Below are 16,303 nucleotides of genomic sequence, written 5' to 3' on the forward strand. Positions count from 1 at the left end.
TAAATAAAAAGCAAACAGAACCTAACAATTACACATTATTTAGAAAGTAAGCAGTAAGTATGGATGCACTTGAAAAATCAGTAAAAGAATTGTCTCCCCAAAGTATTTTATGAGAAAATATCCAAGGGGGAAATACTTCTTATGCTATTTAAGCCCATTTCAGAGCACAGGAAAAGCTGGAAATCTTCTCAGTTGACCAGCTGTCATAATGTTGAACCCAATATGACAGTTAATATTCTAGATATAAAAGCCATAGCTCAATCTTATTTTGGAGTATGAGTGCAAAAATCCTTCAAATATGAGCAAATTGTATCGAACAGAATGCTGAAGGATGTTTATGGATGGCTAAGAAAGGATTATTTTAGAGATGCAAAGATACTTTGACATTAATCTATTTTAAATATTTTAGGATGCCCTAAAAGATTTTATAGTTTAATTTTTATTCCTGATTAATTACAAACAAAATTCTTACTAAACTTGATGTGTGAAGTACTTTAACATCATGAATGACAGGTATACTAAATAAAAAGCCATAATTATATTTAAATAATAAAACACTGGACAGTCTTGTATCAGTCTAGGACAATGAAACATACTGGCTCCCAATATTATCATTTAATAGTATTCTGAGAGTCACAGAAATAGGACAAGAAAATATGAAGCTAAAATATAGGAAAGGAGAAGGAAAATGATGTAATATGTAGATTATATTCTTCGTTACCTGGAAAATCTATAAGAAAAATTTGGAGAACTGTTAACATTAGAGTGTTTAATAAGATAAACTAATTATTAAATAAATATACAAGCATTCATATCTTTACTCTACACTAACAACCTACTAGAAAATATCTTAAAGAAAATCCCATTCATATAGCATCAGGTGTATATATATTCAATTTCTGTGAAATAACCAAACAGAAAATTTACATGAAGAGAAGTTCATAGCTACTGAAAGATATGAAAAATTCCTTTAATTAGTAAGGATACATAACATGTTCCTCAACTGATAAAAAGAATACTAATTTATAACCCTAATGTAATTACAATGAAAATTTCAGTAGAAATTTGGGGAACATTAAGGAGTGATACTAAAACATTAAAGCAAGGGAATCGGGCTCTCTGCTCAGTGGGGAGCCTGCTTCCCTTCCTCTCTCATTGCCTGCCTCTCTGTCTACTTGTGATCTCTGTCGGTCAAATAAATAAATAAAATCTTAAAAAAAATAAAAAAATAAAGCAAGGGAAAAGCTATAAGGGAAAAGGTTGACAGATATCATTACATTAAATTTAGAAATTTTCTAAAATGTATATATAAAATTAAAAGGAAGGTTATAATTCTTGGAAAATATTTGAGATGTGCATAATAGCCATAGCAACTTTTATACACAAAGAAATAGTAAATAAACATCAAAAACAAAATATGTTAGTTCCATGAAGTAGTCACTAAGGAAAGTATATTCAAATAACTAATAAACTTGTGAAATTATGTTTGTCACCAAGAAAATGCAAATTGAAAAAATTGTATTTTATTTTACCTATGAATTTGTCAAAGTAAAAAATACTTAACATCCAAACATTTTATGTTATGTTATTTCACAGAGAAGAGTAGTATCAAAATATGTGTAATATATGAATTCAATTTTATTTTAAAGTGTGCAACATACATGTATATGCACATGTACATAAATTGTGAGTGATTACCTCAGTAGAATTATGGGCCATTTTAGTTTTCATCTCAGCATCTTCTGTGGTTTTAACATTTTCTGCAATCAATATGTATAACTTATGTAATCAGAAAAAAAATATTTTAAAGATCAACATGGCCACAATGTGGCAAATAAATTTTAAAAGTATAAACCAAAAGAAGAAGGTAGACAGAAGTGTTGCAATGGTAAAGAATAGAGAGACACAACAGAGGCAAAAGAACTAGGGACCCAAAAGGAAACCATTTATTTCAGAAATACTAAGGTCATTAATGGTAGTGGGCAGGAGAAGGGGAGGAAAACAAAGAAAAGGATCCAAGCAGGGGTTCCCAGCTTTATTTGGGCCATTGAGTGGAATGGTGGTGTTGCTTAGAGATAGAATCAGAAGGACCAGTCTTGGGTTGTTGGTGGTATGCAGGTGCTAACAGGTTGAGTTTGAAGTACTTGTTGGCCTTCTACCAGGAAAGAGGTTGCAATCCAGAAGGAAGCTCTGGGTGAGACCTATTTCTCTCCTCTTTCTATCTCCCAACTCTATCTCCCAAGAAGACATCATCATAAAGATGACTACTGGAGCCAGGATGGGATCACTTATGGAGATTTTACAGAGGGGAAGATAGATCCCAGAACTTGGAGGAACATTTACATTTAAGGGATGTCACTAAAGGTAGGCTGAAGAAGAGAAGATTATAAACAAGTCTGGGAGGTAAGAAGAAAGCTGAGAGAGGAATCATGGAATCCTAAGGGAGAGACACATCCAAGGTCTAATAGGGGGTGAGAACAGTGAAATCTCTGAAAGATACCACCCTTGGCTGCTGAATAAAGGGGGTGAAGTTGGGGTGATGCATCTCAGGAAAGAGGGCAGGACTGGTCACATCAAATGCTGCCAAGAAGACAGGAAAATGAAGGTGGTTGGGATTCAGCAGGAGCTAGTTAAATGAAGTAGGAGGGGAAACCTAGGGTACCTGGGGAATGTGAGACAGAGGTGTGCAGAAGATGTGAAGACAAGGAGTGAGATAGCTCTTTTGAGAATCCTGGCTGTTAAGATGGTGGAGGCAGAGAAGGTAGAAGCTATAGGGACCAAGGAACTATTTTTATTTCTAAGCTACATCAACTGACCTTGTTTAATGTGGATGAGAGAAAGTGCCTATGGAAGGAGGTGCTGGGGGTGACCATGGGGTGCACAGAAGTGAACTTCCCTAAGGAAAGAGCCAAAGTGGGGGAAGATCTATGCCCAGGTGAGATTGTCTTATGTCTGGTGTGATGGTTGGAGGCTGTATGGGGGGGGGTGAAGGGAGGAGGGTTGCTGGGTGGTGGTCTTATCTAGAGAAGGGAGGGGCCAGGGAGAGCAGTTTCTCTGAGATCACATTCTCCATATATAGTTGATGCCTTTTAAAAGGTAAAGTGTTTTTGGGAGAAGGAACATTAAAGCCAAGGTCAGCCATTGATATGGCTGCCAGACCATGAGACTCTTAGAGAAGACAATGTTTGGTGTGCTCACCCTCCCACCCACCAGTGGTGCCCATCCTAAGCATGTTTCTGTATCTCTCCCCACAACCAGCTACCCATCTTCAAAAAACAACTGTGGCACCTTTTAGGGTTTTCCCTGTCCTACTCTATGTTAGAACATGACTCTTTGACTTCTATTTTCATTATGAAGTAGGAGCTGAACAAGTTTCCTGAGACAGATGGAAGATGGGGTATACAATGGAAATTGCGAAGATTTAAAATACTAAATACCAATTTTAATGGTCTGGGGGAAGAACCTCAATGGCAAAGGCTCTGAGAGAGAGAACTTCTGGCTTGTTAGAGGAGTAGCAGGAAGATTGGGGTGGCCAGACGGTGGTAAGGGAGGGTGCAAGGTGGGGTCACAGAGGGAGCTAGGGGTTTGATCCTATGGAAGGGGGTTAGAGTGATCTAGAGGAGGCCTGTCCAGGGCACTTAAGGGAGGTGGTAAGGAGAAGTCAGATACAGGCTATATCTCATTGCTAATAATTTGCAGATGGACCCATGTGAGGTCTGAGATGAAGCCAGGATGATACCGAGGATTCCAGCATGAGTAGCTAACTGGGTGGTGGTGCCATTACTGAGCCAGGAAAAGGTTAACAAAGTAGATGAATCTCTAGCAAGACTGATGAAGAAAAATAGAGAAGATGCAAACACATGATATAAACAAGAGATACAAGTAAAATAGATTTTTTAAATGTTAGAGAAAAATTTCAAGCAACTGTAAGTCAATATATTACAAACTAAGGTAAGATGAAAAATGTTTGGAAAAGGATATAAAATTGGTAAAATGTAAATTAAAATATGACAAAATAAGTACTACAAAAATTGAAATATTTTCCATTTCCTCACATACATATGTATTATATGTACATACATATACATATATATAAACATATTTCTAGGCCTAGATTACTTTCTTTATGAATTTTACTACTTCTAAAAGACAAATAATTTCATCTTTTTTCAAAAAATAGACAAAGAAAACTGTTCAATTTATAAGGGCGGACAGAGATCAGTTCATATTTTCTTCTCATCTCACCGTCTTAAATTTTTTTTAATTAATTAATTTATTTTAGGTGGGAGGTGTAGAGGGAGAGGAAGAGAATCTCCAGTAGACCACTCCCCCCTCACCTCCCCCCACTCCCTGCTCCACTGAACATGGAGCCCAATGCTGGGTTTGATCTCATAAACCCGAGATCATGATATGAGCTGAAATCAAGAGTCCACGCTCAACCGACTGAGCCACCCAGGCGCCCCTCACCACATCATCTTAAAGATCAAAGTCCACTCAGCTCTGGGCAGGCCAGCCATATGTATAGTTAGGTTAAAGATTTTGAGGTGATGTTGACTTCCTATGACCGGTGTTTGTGACACTTACAGAAAGAAGGCAGCCCAGGCAAGGACTCAGGGTAGGCTTTGAGGTATGTGGAGGAAGAGGGGGAGGGGCATATCCCTCATACGTTTTTGGCACAAAGGAAAACTGAAGAGGAGTCTGCTCTCGGTCCAGGGAGCCTGTGTGTGCCGTCTTTCTGCTGGAGTTTTCCTGCGGGAGATTCTGAGGGGAAGTGTTGCTCCATACCTTTATTCCCTCATGTTTCTTCCCTTTCTTTGGGTCAGAAATCTCGTCCCTGTTTTTGGAAGTAAATGGCGTCTAGTCTGTCCTCCAGGTGGGTAACCACAGGACCTTTCCTAGTCTTTCTGTCCCAATTCTTTGCATTCCCTCTAGCCACCCCTGTGAGTGTTGGGAGGGCTTTTTCCGTGGGGCTCTCTGTCACCCTCAGCTCAATCCCTGATGACTCACCAGGGCCTCTCATTCTGAGAAAAGGGTGGCCATTGGCATTGGGTTCCTTCCTACCATCTGGATTTATAAAATAAATCTGGGTGGCAAATGAGACATTCGTGAGGTCTGGGGGTGACCTGAGTGGCAGAGGAAAACCTCTCTGCACTTTTAAAAGGTGGATGGCCATCTGGACTGGCAAAGACACTCATTTCACCTTTCCACTGGTACATGACTGAAATCATTTACCATTAAGTTCTATTTGAATAAAATGGTACTAGACATTTAGGTACTATTACAGAGCAATAAATGTTTAAGAGCCTTAGGAGTATGAGCTTTCTCCAAAGGTAGTTCAGACCCAGATGCCAAAAATGCTTCATACACACACACACACACACACACACACGTGCATGAGCGTGCACACGCACCCATATATAACTGTATGTATAACCTTCTTTTGAACTTTTGGCTTTTGCTCCCATAATGGAAGAATTTTCTCCTCTTTCTCTTTTCTTTCACATTTTGAATTGTTTAAGAGTTTCCTGGCTACAGTTCACTCCCCCTCCTCTTTCTTTTCTTTTCTTTCATTCTTTCTTTTTTTTTTTTTTTACTACACTGGGTAGAAGAAGCATGAGGGAAATGTAGTTAAAATTCAAAATGCTTCCCCTTTATCATTACCATGAATCAACACAATAAATGAGCCCCTTCAGAGCACGGTAATAAGAATTTGATAAATCATCAGCCAAAAATTAACTAGATGTCAAAACAATCTTTGGGAAGTGTGATGGATTAGGGGTGATAGCAGCAATTAATCTCCCAGCCTGAGTTCACCAGAGAGACACAATGTAGGGAGATGGATGGGGGGGATTCAGGCCTTGCAAGGTCAGGACTCCACTGAAAAGAGTGGGTGGAGGCTGGAGGGAGGGAGGCAGAGAGGGAGGGGGAGAGAGAAGGAGGGAGAGAATCACCGAGTCCGCAGTCCCCAGGCATCCAGCAGCTGAGCTAGAGGTCAGTTACATGCCTTTGAAAAGTGCTCTGTCTCCAGCTGCTCCCTCTGATGAGGCAAGCACTTTCCCTCTCGCGCTAATAAATGCCACAAGTCGGCTCATGGGGCTCAACACATGGCCTCTAAGAGTGGGAGACTGCTGAGGGCTTAATTTACAGAGAGGGGTAGCTCCTTGTAAACAACAGCGAGGAGAGAAGGGGTCCGGGAGGCCAGGCAGGGGAGGGAGAGAGGGGGGTCTGGGCCAGGCAGAGCCCTGACGGGAGCTCTTCAGGCTGCGGAGTTCAGCTCTGGACATTCCAGGGCACAGCCCAGGGAATATTGATGGTTGCACGGAAAGAGGAGGAGAGCCTCTGCAGGCGCCAATCTCATAAATCTCCCTCTCTCTTTCTCTCTCTCTTTTTTTTTTTTTGATGAGGCTGCCTCTTTTATTTGCTTTTCTCCCCCCGCCCCCCCAGTAGAGTTCACCATATCTGAGGGAATGGCGGTTTGGGAAGAAGAGGCAGAAGAGCTGTTTTCATCTTCCTGGCCAGGCTGGAATCCTCACGTGGGGCCCAGTCTCCATGCTCTGAGATCATAAGCTCAAGAGTCCAGACTGGAAACGGCAGGCTGGACTGACAGGGGCTGGGGGGAGGGGAGTGATCGTGACATGGGCAGGAAGGAGAAAGGGAGGGACACCCAGCTCCGTTCAGCCAGTGGGAGGGTCTGCGTGTCTTCTGTTAATGGCTTCGGTGTTGGGATGCCCTGAGTCAGGCCATGGGAGTTAGCCTTCCTGGGTTGTTCCTTTATTCCCCTAGGGGAAATAGAATTCTTTATTATCAAAGATTCCTGTAAGATTGACCTAACCAGGTTGCTCTTGTTAAATTGGTAAGAGCTTCCTGGCTAGCTTTCTAATAACCATAAAATTATCATAATGTCGGACAACTGTCTAATCTTTATTGTTTACAGAGCTCTGTAAGAATTCTGGGTCCTCGCCAGGATACCCTTGAGTTTTTTTTTGTTTTTTGTTTTTTTTTTTTAATGACATATCTTCATAGTATACAATAGAATCCTAGAGGTTAGTCTGGACGCAGTCTCTCCCAAACTCATCAGTTCTCACGTAAGGAAAGTTAGGCCAGGAAGGTCGACTGATTTGTTGGATTTTCACTATACTAATAGTAAGGCAAAGCATACCTGTCGAACTGCCCAGAACCAGCTGCTGATCCTCTCAGCTTTGCCTCAGAGGGCATACCTCATCTCTGAGTTCTCCAACTCTGATATTGGGGTATGTTTGGGGTTAGGTAACTTTGGGTTGTTTCCAACTCAGCCTACAAAGGCACAGCAACCATCTATAGCTGAATATCTTTTTTTTTTTTTTTTTATTGTTTTTTTTAAATGTCTCCCTATTATTCCTTAGAACTGTACTCTGCTCTATGAAAAGGAATAAATCCTATTAATGTAGTTGATTTTTCCCATCTTCTGCTCTATCAGCCATAGAAGAGAAATTAATATAGGATTTTTTAATGGAAAAAGCTGATTATTTGGTATGTCATGTTAGGACATGATCAGAATGTAAGTCTTTTCCATATTAAACATCCTTTGTAGTTTCAGTAGAATAACTCAGTAGAGTTATTCTATTCAGTAGAGTTCAGTAGAGTAACTCAGGTATTAAGAGAATCTGATAAATTTTAATAATTCATGCTTTTGAAGTTGATAGGCCCTGAGATTTTAGGTACCAAATTTAAATGTGTTTCTAATGCAAAAGCCATCATACAGAGTTATTATGGTAGTGAAAATTTTAAAACAGTGTAAGTATTTCCAAATAGAAGATGGGTTAAACTATGGTAGTTTTTCAAATGGAATTTATGAAGATACTTGAATACTGCATATGAAGACAGTGGAAAAATGGCTGAGGTAGAAACTGATAGGTAAAAAAGCAATACAAATATTAATGCATATCTGTCCACTGTGTGAAGTATTACATTAATTAAAATGTGTATGGGAAAAGTCTTGGCACAGAATATACCCCACAAAGCTATCATTGTCTGAGTTTAGATTATTTTCCTTGTCTCTGTTCTTCTTTGATAATTTTTAAAAATAAGTACTCCTTAAAGTTGGAAAGAAAACTTAACTTCGTAAGTATCTATAAACCATATTTAGATTTGGTTTGAAAACCTTTACTGTGACATGGTTATTTTGTTCATTCATTTATTAATTCACTTAGGATTTTTTTTTTTTTTTTTAGTATCTGCTAGGAACATTGTTCTGGGCACTGAGGGCTTAGCAGTAAACAAAATAGTAAGCTCATAGAACTAGATTCTAGTAAAAAGTAAATCTGGAGATGCTGAATATCTTTTAAAGCAAAGACTTAGCGCTCTCTAGCTGCTGGGAATGAAGAATGGTAACCTGGTTCAGTATTCAAGGTGATGAAGACAACTTGCAGTAAAGCCAACCTCCGGAGGCTGGAAATGGTTAATGGTTTCTTTGTTACTGCTTAGCTGTTGACCTTGAGCTAGTTACTTAATCTTTCTGAATGTTGGTTTCTTCATCTGTAAAGGGGAATACCAATCATTTGACCTCATAAGTTGTGGTACGAATCAGATGAGTTTTGTGAACAATGCCTACTGTGTAGTTTACCCTAAGCATTGGTGAATGTCCTTCTGGGGTTGACTCTCCACCATGCCCATAAATGCCTTATTGCCTCTGCAGGCCTTAGAGTGCTCTCTGGCTCCTGCTCTATAACTAAAAGCTAACAGGAGGAACTCTCCATTATCCCAATCATGAGGCTAAGGGGGCTGGCACAGGCCTTGCAGGCCACCAGGCTCCTGCACTCCAGTCAGTGCTGTAATGAAAAGCTCCAGAATGTCATCCTTTTTCTCACATCAATCTTGGAGCATTCCCTATTATATTCCTTACTAGGCTACCTCACTAAGGAGTTGGTGTCCAGCTTTCAAAAATATCCCACTTTTGTATAGTGCTTTTCCCTTGCTCAAGTACTTCCTCCTAGGTCATCTCTTTGTTTCACGAGAGCGTTGATTAACCTGGGTCCGTCATTCTTCTCTTTCCCTTTCCTATTAGCTAGGCTTGATGGGGAAGTTTCTGGATTCTTTTGATAAACTGGAAACATCTTCTTGGGCTATTTTTCCTGCCACCATATTGTTTCACATGAGCATGAGGGCTGTGCATTTAGAAGGACCAGGCTTCTAGAGAGGTTCTGCTATTCCCCCTCAGGATTCAGAGAAGGGGGCAAGGTAAGAGGGCTGCTCTCTCCTCTATGAGAAGACAATGTAACTACCAAAGTGTTCTGGAAAGTTGAAGTTGTCTTTAGGGGCTAACAGGCCCAGATAACCCATACCTATTCTTATTTTAGTTTGCTTAATACAGCATCTGGGTTTTCAACAGAGATTTTGTGGCATTACTGTAAACATACTCAGAAAGACTGACAGATATACACATATATGCATAAATCCACACCCACCATAGTGCGTTCGACCACAGGTACGTGGTCACATATACTCACACACTGACTTACACAGATGCACATGGTGACGTCCATTGAACCACACACAGACACATGTATACATCCTTACACAGTCACACACACACACACACACCCTACAAGGTACACATCCAGAAGAGAAACACAACAGGGCTTCTGCAACATTCCACACCTGGCTGAGTCTTGTGAATGAAGGGTAGGCTTCTTGAAAACAGGTGCAGAGTACCATCCCTAATCCTTGGCTACAATTCTCTGCACTGGTTTTCTACTCCGGATGCTTACTAACATTCTTTCATTCACCAGACCGGGAACTGATCCTTAGTACGCTGGTGGGCAGCTGAGAGGTCAGAATCAGAATTGTTGGGAGGCATGGATAATGTTCTGGGGTGAATCATGTCCCCCTCCCAAATGATATGTTGAAGTCCTAACCTCCAGTACCTCAAAATGTGACCTTATTTAAAATAAGATTCTTGCAAATATAATTAGTCACATTAAGATGAGGTCATAGCGAAGTAGGGTGGGACCCTAACCGAGTATGACCAGTGTCCTTCCACAAGAGGAGAGAGCCAGCCAGGGAGAGTGCCAATGATGACAGAGGCAGAGACTGGGCGAGGGGGGCTGCAGCTCCAAGCCAAGGAACACCAAGGGGTAGTAGCAAACCACCGGAAGCTAGGAAGAACCAAGGAAGGACTTGTCTGCGGATTTGGAAGGATCATGGCCCTGCTGACACCTTGATATTGGACTTTTTAGCCTCAAGAATTGTGAGACAATAAATTTCTACTGTAAAAAAAAATTCTATTTTTAAGCAAACCAGTTTGTGGTACTTTGGTAAGGCAGCCCCAGGGAAACTAGTTCATGTGCATAATCTGAAAAGAAAAAGGTATTTTCAATATTTCACTATACTTTTATATTTTGAAAATCAAAACAAAACCATCTAGTTTTGAAAGAACAAGCATCAAAAATAAAGCCCCACACATTTTTCTAGGCTATATGCTCAAGCCCTTCTGGGTTTTCCTCATTTCCCTGGCCTAGAAACTGAAGTCCTTCTGCGGCCTCTCTGACCTTGTGACCTCGTGCCCCACTTCTCTCCCCCCTTGCTTCCCCTCCAGCCAGACCGGCCCCCTCCTTTCTCCTCAGACGCGGCAGGCAAGTCTCCTTCCACTACCCTTGCAGGAGTGTTCCTCCTGCCTGGAAGGTTCTGCCCCAGGTCACCTCCTAGCTCACTGCCTTAAGTCTCTGCTCAGATGTCACCTTCTGACTGAAGCCAGAGGTCCTTCCCTCCCACCTCCCGCCAAAACCACCTTCCTCTCTGAATTCTCCTTCCTTCATTCTTCCACAGATCATCACCTGCCATACCACTCAGTTCTCTTACTTTCTGTGTATGTAGTCCACCTCTCCATGAGAATGTGAGCTCCAGAAGAGCAGGGGTTTTTGGTTTGTTTCTCTTGTCCCTGCCTGGTGCCTGAAATAGTGTCTTGCATACACAAGGTGCTCAATATATCTTTCTGAATGCGTGGAAACTTACTCTCTCGTGTATCTGATTTTCATGGATGTTCTTCTCTGAGAAGTATGAAGATCCCTGGGGGTTTAATACCTTAGGTTGATCTGGGGGAAAAGCATGGGTTTAAAAATGAAGCTGGGCAGACTGCTCTGTTGATTGGGAGGCTGTACTGATTGTGGCTGGAGCCCTGCGCAGGGTCGGGGGTGGCCGTGGGTGGCTCATCCAGGAAAGACAGATGAACCCACCTGCTGCCTCCCACCCACTCCTTGGAGAACGTTGGGAGGATGAAGGAGATGATGCCTTCAAAAGTGCTCTGAGGTCTTTAAACAAAAGGCATGCTATGGAAATGGAGTGTTATTACATAATCTAAAGCCAGAAGCATATCAGGAAATAGCTGAACTGAATCACAGCCAGCCACAGGGCAATTTTTTTTTCCCCTGGGAAATTTAATAGAACAGCTTACAAAACTATGATGCAATTTTCTTTCACATTTTCTTTCTTATCAAGTGTTCCTACCTTCCAAATTCCAGCCCAGGCGCTCCATTTGGTAAACAGACCCATGATAGAATTTCTGGATTGGACTGATGGTGGGGGGCTGTGTAAATCACCCGGCCATGAAAATGCCTTTCGTATTTCTCTTCTTTTACAGCGGTTCTTACTATAGGGAATAAAATGTATTACTCAGAACAAATGGCTGCATATTTAATTATGTCAAACCCTAAAGCATTTTCGGTCTCATATTTCAAGTGTTCTTTGTTGTGCAGAGGATGTTGAGAATTAAACTCCGATATTACTTCTTTTTAAGGGCAGTGAATGTAACTTGAACCGTAGTTGCCAACATCAGGACTACTGAGTACAGACCCTAAATACTATTTCCTTCTTCCTTTGGCAAATCTTCATGCCATTTAGCGCCCTCTGCTGTCTGGAGGCAACGTGGCAAAGCTTCGGGTTAACTGCCTAACCTACCCACACATCAGGCCAACACAGTATTGCTTTGTCTTTTTCCTCAGCAGATTTTAGTGCAAATGTTAATGGGCAGCCCTTACAATTTCGAGTCCTACGAAGCTTCTGTTTGGCTTTGGTTGGCCACCACAGTTGTTTAGAAAAAGCTGTTAACAAGTTAAGGGCAACTTGCCTGTAGGTTGTCCCACCATCCTCTGTTCCCACTCTCAAAGGATGCCTTCCCGGACACCTGGCCAGTGGTGGGTAGGCTCAAAGACCAGGAACATCAAGGCAGGTGTTTATAAAGAAGTGGCTTCTATTTATAAAAATACAGTCAGCACTTCCGTGCAGGACAAAGATAGCTCTGGATATTTCCCTATTCGATCTTGGCTGAGTCCCATAGGTAAATCCCCAATCGTATGCATTTATATTTTAGGGCTTTTCACCAAATTAAGGAAATTGGTGATTGCTGTTTAAAAATCAATTTTATTTTTGGAGGTAGCATGGCAGAGGAACGTTTTGGACTTTGGAAGGAAAGCTGGGTTAAAATCTGTTTTCCCCCTGATTGTCTATACTGTCTATAATTAAGGATTCATTTCCTTATCTGTAAATACAGGGAGTAGCACATACCTGTTGGATTATTTTGAAGATTAAATGAAGGAATGTAAACAAAATTCTTATTGAAAGACCTGGCATATTATTGGCACCAAATAATTTCTTTACGTTTGATTCTAATTCCAAGCTCAACTCCTATCTTTATTTCTAGGTTCAAATGAAGGATTTTTTAGACATCTTTCTCATTTTTCTTTAATATGATACTCTTCTGGCTTCTTGTTGGGGCAGGTGGGCAGGGAGGTAGAAAGGGAGAAGTTCAAGGCTATAGAGACACTTGCAATGATTATTATTTTTGTTGCTGCTGCTGGTTAAAATGTGAAATAGGAGAACATTTAGCTGGTTGGTCACTCCAAGATATATTTTCCTTTCTTAAGAAAGATATGAGTTGGGTCTAGGTAAGACACATCTACCTATAAGCAGGTAAGAAAAAATCATTCATTAGAAGGGAAAGTATTATAGGGTCTGCAATCTTTCAATAATTACAAAACTATTCTTGACTAGCATTTAAGCACAGAAGTAAATAATGTCTCCTTAATTCCATGGATGGGTCAAAGCATCCAGTATTCGTGTTTTTGTTTCCTATTACCCTAAAAATTCAGAGTATACTGCCAAGAAAACTAGCCTAGGTTAGAAAACATTTTTCCATCTCTAGCCTAGGAGTTAATCAACAGGGAAGCAGAAGATGGGTGGTGTCAAGCACAAACAAAATGGTCATGCCACCTATTACTGCCTCCTAAAGATGCTTACTGGAGACAGGACACGTCCTTTATGGAAGTTTCCTGATCACTAAGTAGGGTTTATGCTCCTTTTCAGCCATTGCATAAACACTGAAAATTTCTTTCAAACCAAGCTGCAAAGTTTCCAATCTGTGGCATCTTATGAACTTCCCCAGCCTGAATGATGGAAATGTTCGCTGTTGCCTAGAAACAGGGTCCTACACTGGATCATTTCTTCAGCATCCTGCCAATGCTGGAGTTCTTTGGTCTTTCAACACAAGTGTCAGAGATGGAAATAAAACTGAGGAAGCGGGGTGGTGGTGGAAGGAAGTCTTAGAGTCCTTAGCCTCTGGGTCCATATCCACACTTATCTCCACAAATCCCATCAACCCACTGGAAAGAAGAAAGCAGCTGGGCTTTGAAAGGGAATTTTGTACCTTGTTGGTACTATCCAGTGGCACGTAGAGGGAAATAATTTAAAAATTTGAGTATTTTGAAAGAACTTGTCATTTGTGAGATTGGCTTCCTATAATTAAGCTATGGAAAATATCACTAAAATTGTAATGGTAGAAACTCCCAAGTCTCCCATTATGATATATACATATAAAATTTCTACTGAGGTCAGTCTGCTGGCACATACTATATCTCCATTTTTGTCTGGTAATATATATTGTAATAAAAAATTGTTGGTTTGGGGGCACCTGGGTGGCTCAGTGGGTTAAGCCTCTGCCTTCAGCTCAGGTCATGATCTCAGGGTCCTGGGATCAAGCCCCGAGTCGGGCTCTCTGCTCAGCAGGGAGCCTGCCTCCCCTCTCCCTCTGCCTGCCTCTCTGCCTACTTGTGTTCTCTATCAAGTGGATACATTAAAAAAAAAAATCTTTAAAAAAATCATTGGTTTGGAATTATTTGGATTTGAATGACTGGTTCACAACTTACAGTGTGACCATGCACGTCGTTTATTCCTCAAATATTAATGAGGTACATGCCGTGTGCTGTGTCCTGTGATAGGTGTGTGTGTGTGTGTGTGTGTTGGTACAGAAGTAAGTAAAATGTGAGCTAGCTCTGTGTTCTGATAAGGAGCACAGAAGACCAAGCAGAAATAAGCACAAGAAGTGCAAGGGTTAAAGACCAGGGAGCTTGGATTGGAGTGGAGGTTGGTCAGGGAAGATGCCCTGGAGGGTGATGCTTGAAGGACACCTTACAAGGGCCAGCAGAGGTTAGTAAGGTGGTGTGGGAAGGGAGGGAGGCAGGAATCAAAGGTGCTGAGGAGAACAGGAGCGGCCAAAGAGACCAGGAAGGCCAGATGTGGTCTGGAGCTGCAGGCAGACCCTCATGGTGGGAACATTGGTAGAGGTGGGGGCATTGTGAGGGGACGGTGCTGGGGAGGCAAACACCAGCTAGGTGATGAAGGATTGTAGGATGTTCTGAGGATTTAGAATTCTCTTCTTGAGGTGAAGAAGATGCTGAAGACATTTTCAGAAGTGGACTGAAGCCTCCGATTCCCAGCAGAGGAGGACCTCTGTGGAGGTTGTGTGGAAAATGGCCTGTCTGGGGGAAGCCCACACCTCCCCAGGTGGGTCAGGCAGGCAGGCAGGAGGGAGAATCTCAGACATGGCAGAGGGCCTGGAGGGGAGCCGTGCTTGTGGGTATTTAGCAGCTGTTGGCTTCCAAGGTGAGACTGGAATATGAAAATGGGACTTGAGGGCAGGCTTGGGATTCATCAGTGCATTCGGGCATGCCCAGGAAGACATGCAGGTTGAATATAGACAGGAGTCATGGAGAAGGAGATCCTGGGAGGGCTGGCATCAAGGAAGGCAAGGGGTTAGTTGTATCCAATGCCCCGGGGGTGACAAATGGGTTCGTCAATAGACCATCTGTAAGTATGAGATCATTCATGATAATTAATGACAAAAATATTTGGGAGACACTAGGAGTGACTGGGACGACAGGCTAGGTGGCCATGTGGTAGGCAGTACCCAAGCATCTATATGCCTCCTTGGCTTTCTCCTACATTTCATGGGTTTGGTGTTGGCCAAAGGGATCCTTGATCCCTTTACAAGGATCAAGGGATCCTTGAAAATTGTTGCTTTTCATCTCTGTTGTTGGAGAAATTTGACCTTTTCTTGGTGAAGCCACAGAAGTTAAAGGAATGGCATTCAGCCTTCCTATTACAGTCAATTAGAAGGCTTCATTATCAAGAGGAAAAACATCAAGTTATTTTGCATTTTGAAACCAAAAATGTAGGCAAAGGGGTTACATTTATTTACTTAGTTCCAATAAATAAATAAATAAATAAATAAATAAAGGAAAGGAGAAAGAGAGAGAGAGAAATAACACACTGTGATCACAATGTCTCTAAGCAATGCCATAAGTGCTATTATCCTCTGTGATTATTTTGACTTGATTTGAAATGTTTATTCAAATAGTTACATGAATGACTAATCAAAAGGATTGTTAAAACTGCCTTACATATGTGAAACACCTTCCCAATAATAACAAGGTTTGCAAGAAGCGTATATTATGCTTTTAATTGCTTTTGTCAGTCAAAAATATCAACTGAGCACCCACTTGAAGCTGAATGCTGCATCTGAGCTGGGAGATGGCAATACAAAGAAAGCCCAGGAAACCTTCGATTAACTTGAATGCTTGGGACATGCATGCTCTGATTAATTAGGTTTGCAGGTGAGCTCCTGGTGAACCTCTTATGAACTGTAATGATTTTTGTTTCAATTCTTCTAAATATCTTGGTCAAATTTTCTGCAGAGATGGCGACCCCTGCACAGGTGTCTGGCTCCCCACCTCCTCTGATTTTAATTGAAATGACCAACATAATCTAAAATAGGAAAACCATGTTTCAATGCAGGAAACAGAGGAGGGAAGTCATCCACGTGGGAAACACTTGAAGAAATTTCATCTTGATACAGCTCAGAGGGGCTGGAATTGAAGTAGAAAAGCATTAACTTTGAAAGTGGGTGACTGGAATTCCATTTCCAGCTTTGCCAACAACTGAGCTATTGAACCCTCCGATTCACCCCAGCTGACTCAGAGTTCCCATAAATAAAATG

Source organism: Neovison vison, chromosome 11 (assembly GCF_020171115.1).
Source record: "Neovison vison isolate M4711 chromosome 11, ASM_NN_V1, whole genome shotgun sequence".
Classification (NCBI taxonomy): domain Eukaryota; kingdom Metazoa; phylum Chordata; class Mammalia; order Carnivora; family Mustelidae; genus Neogale; species Neogale vison.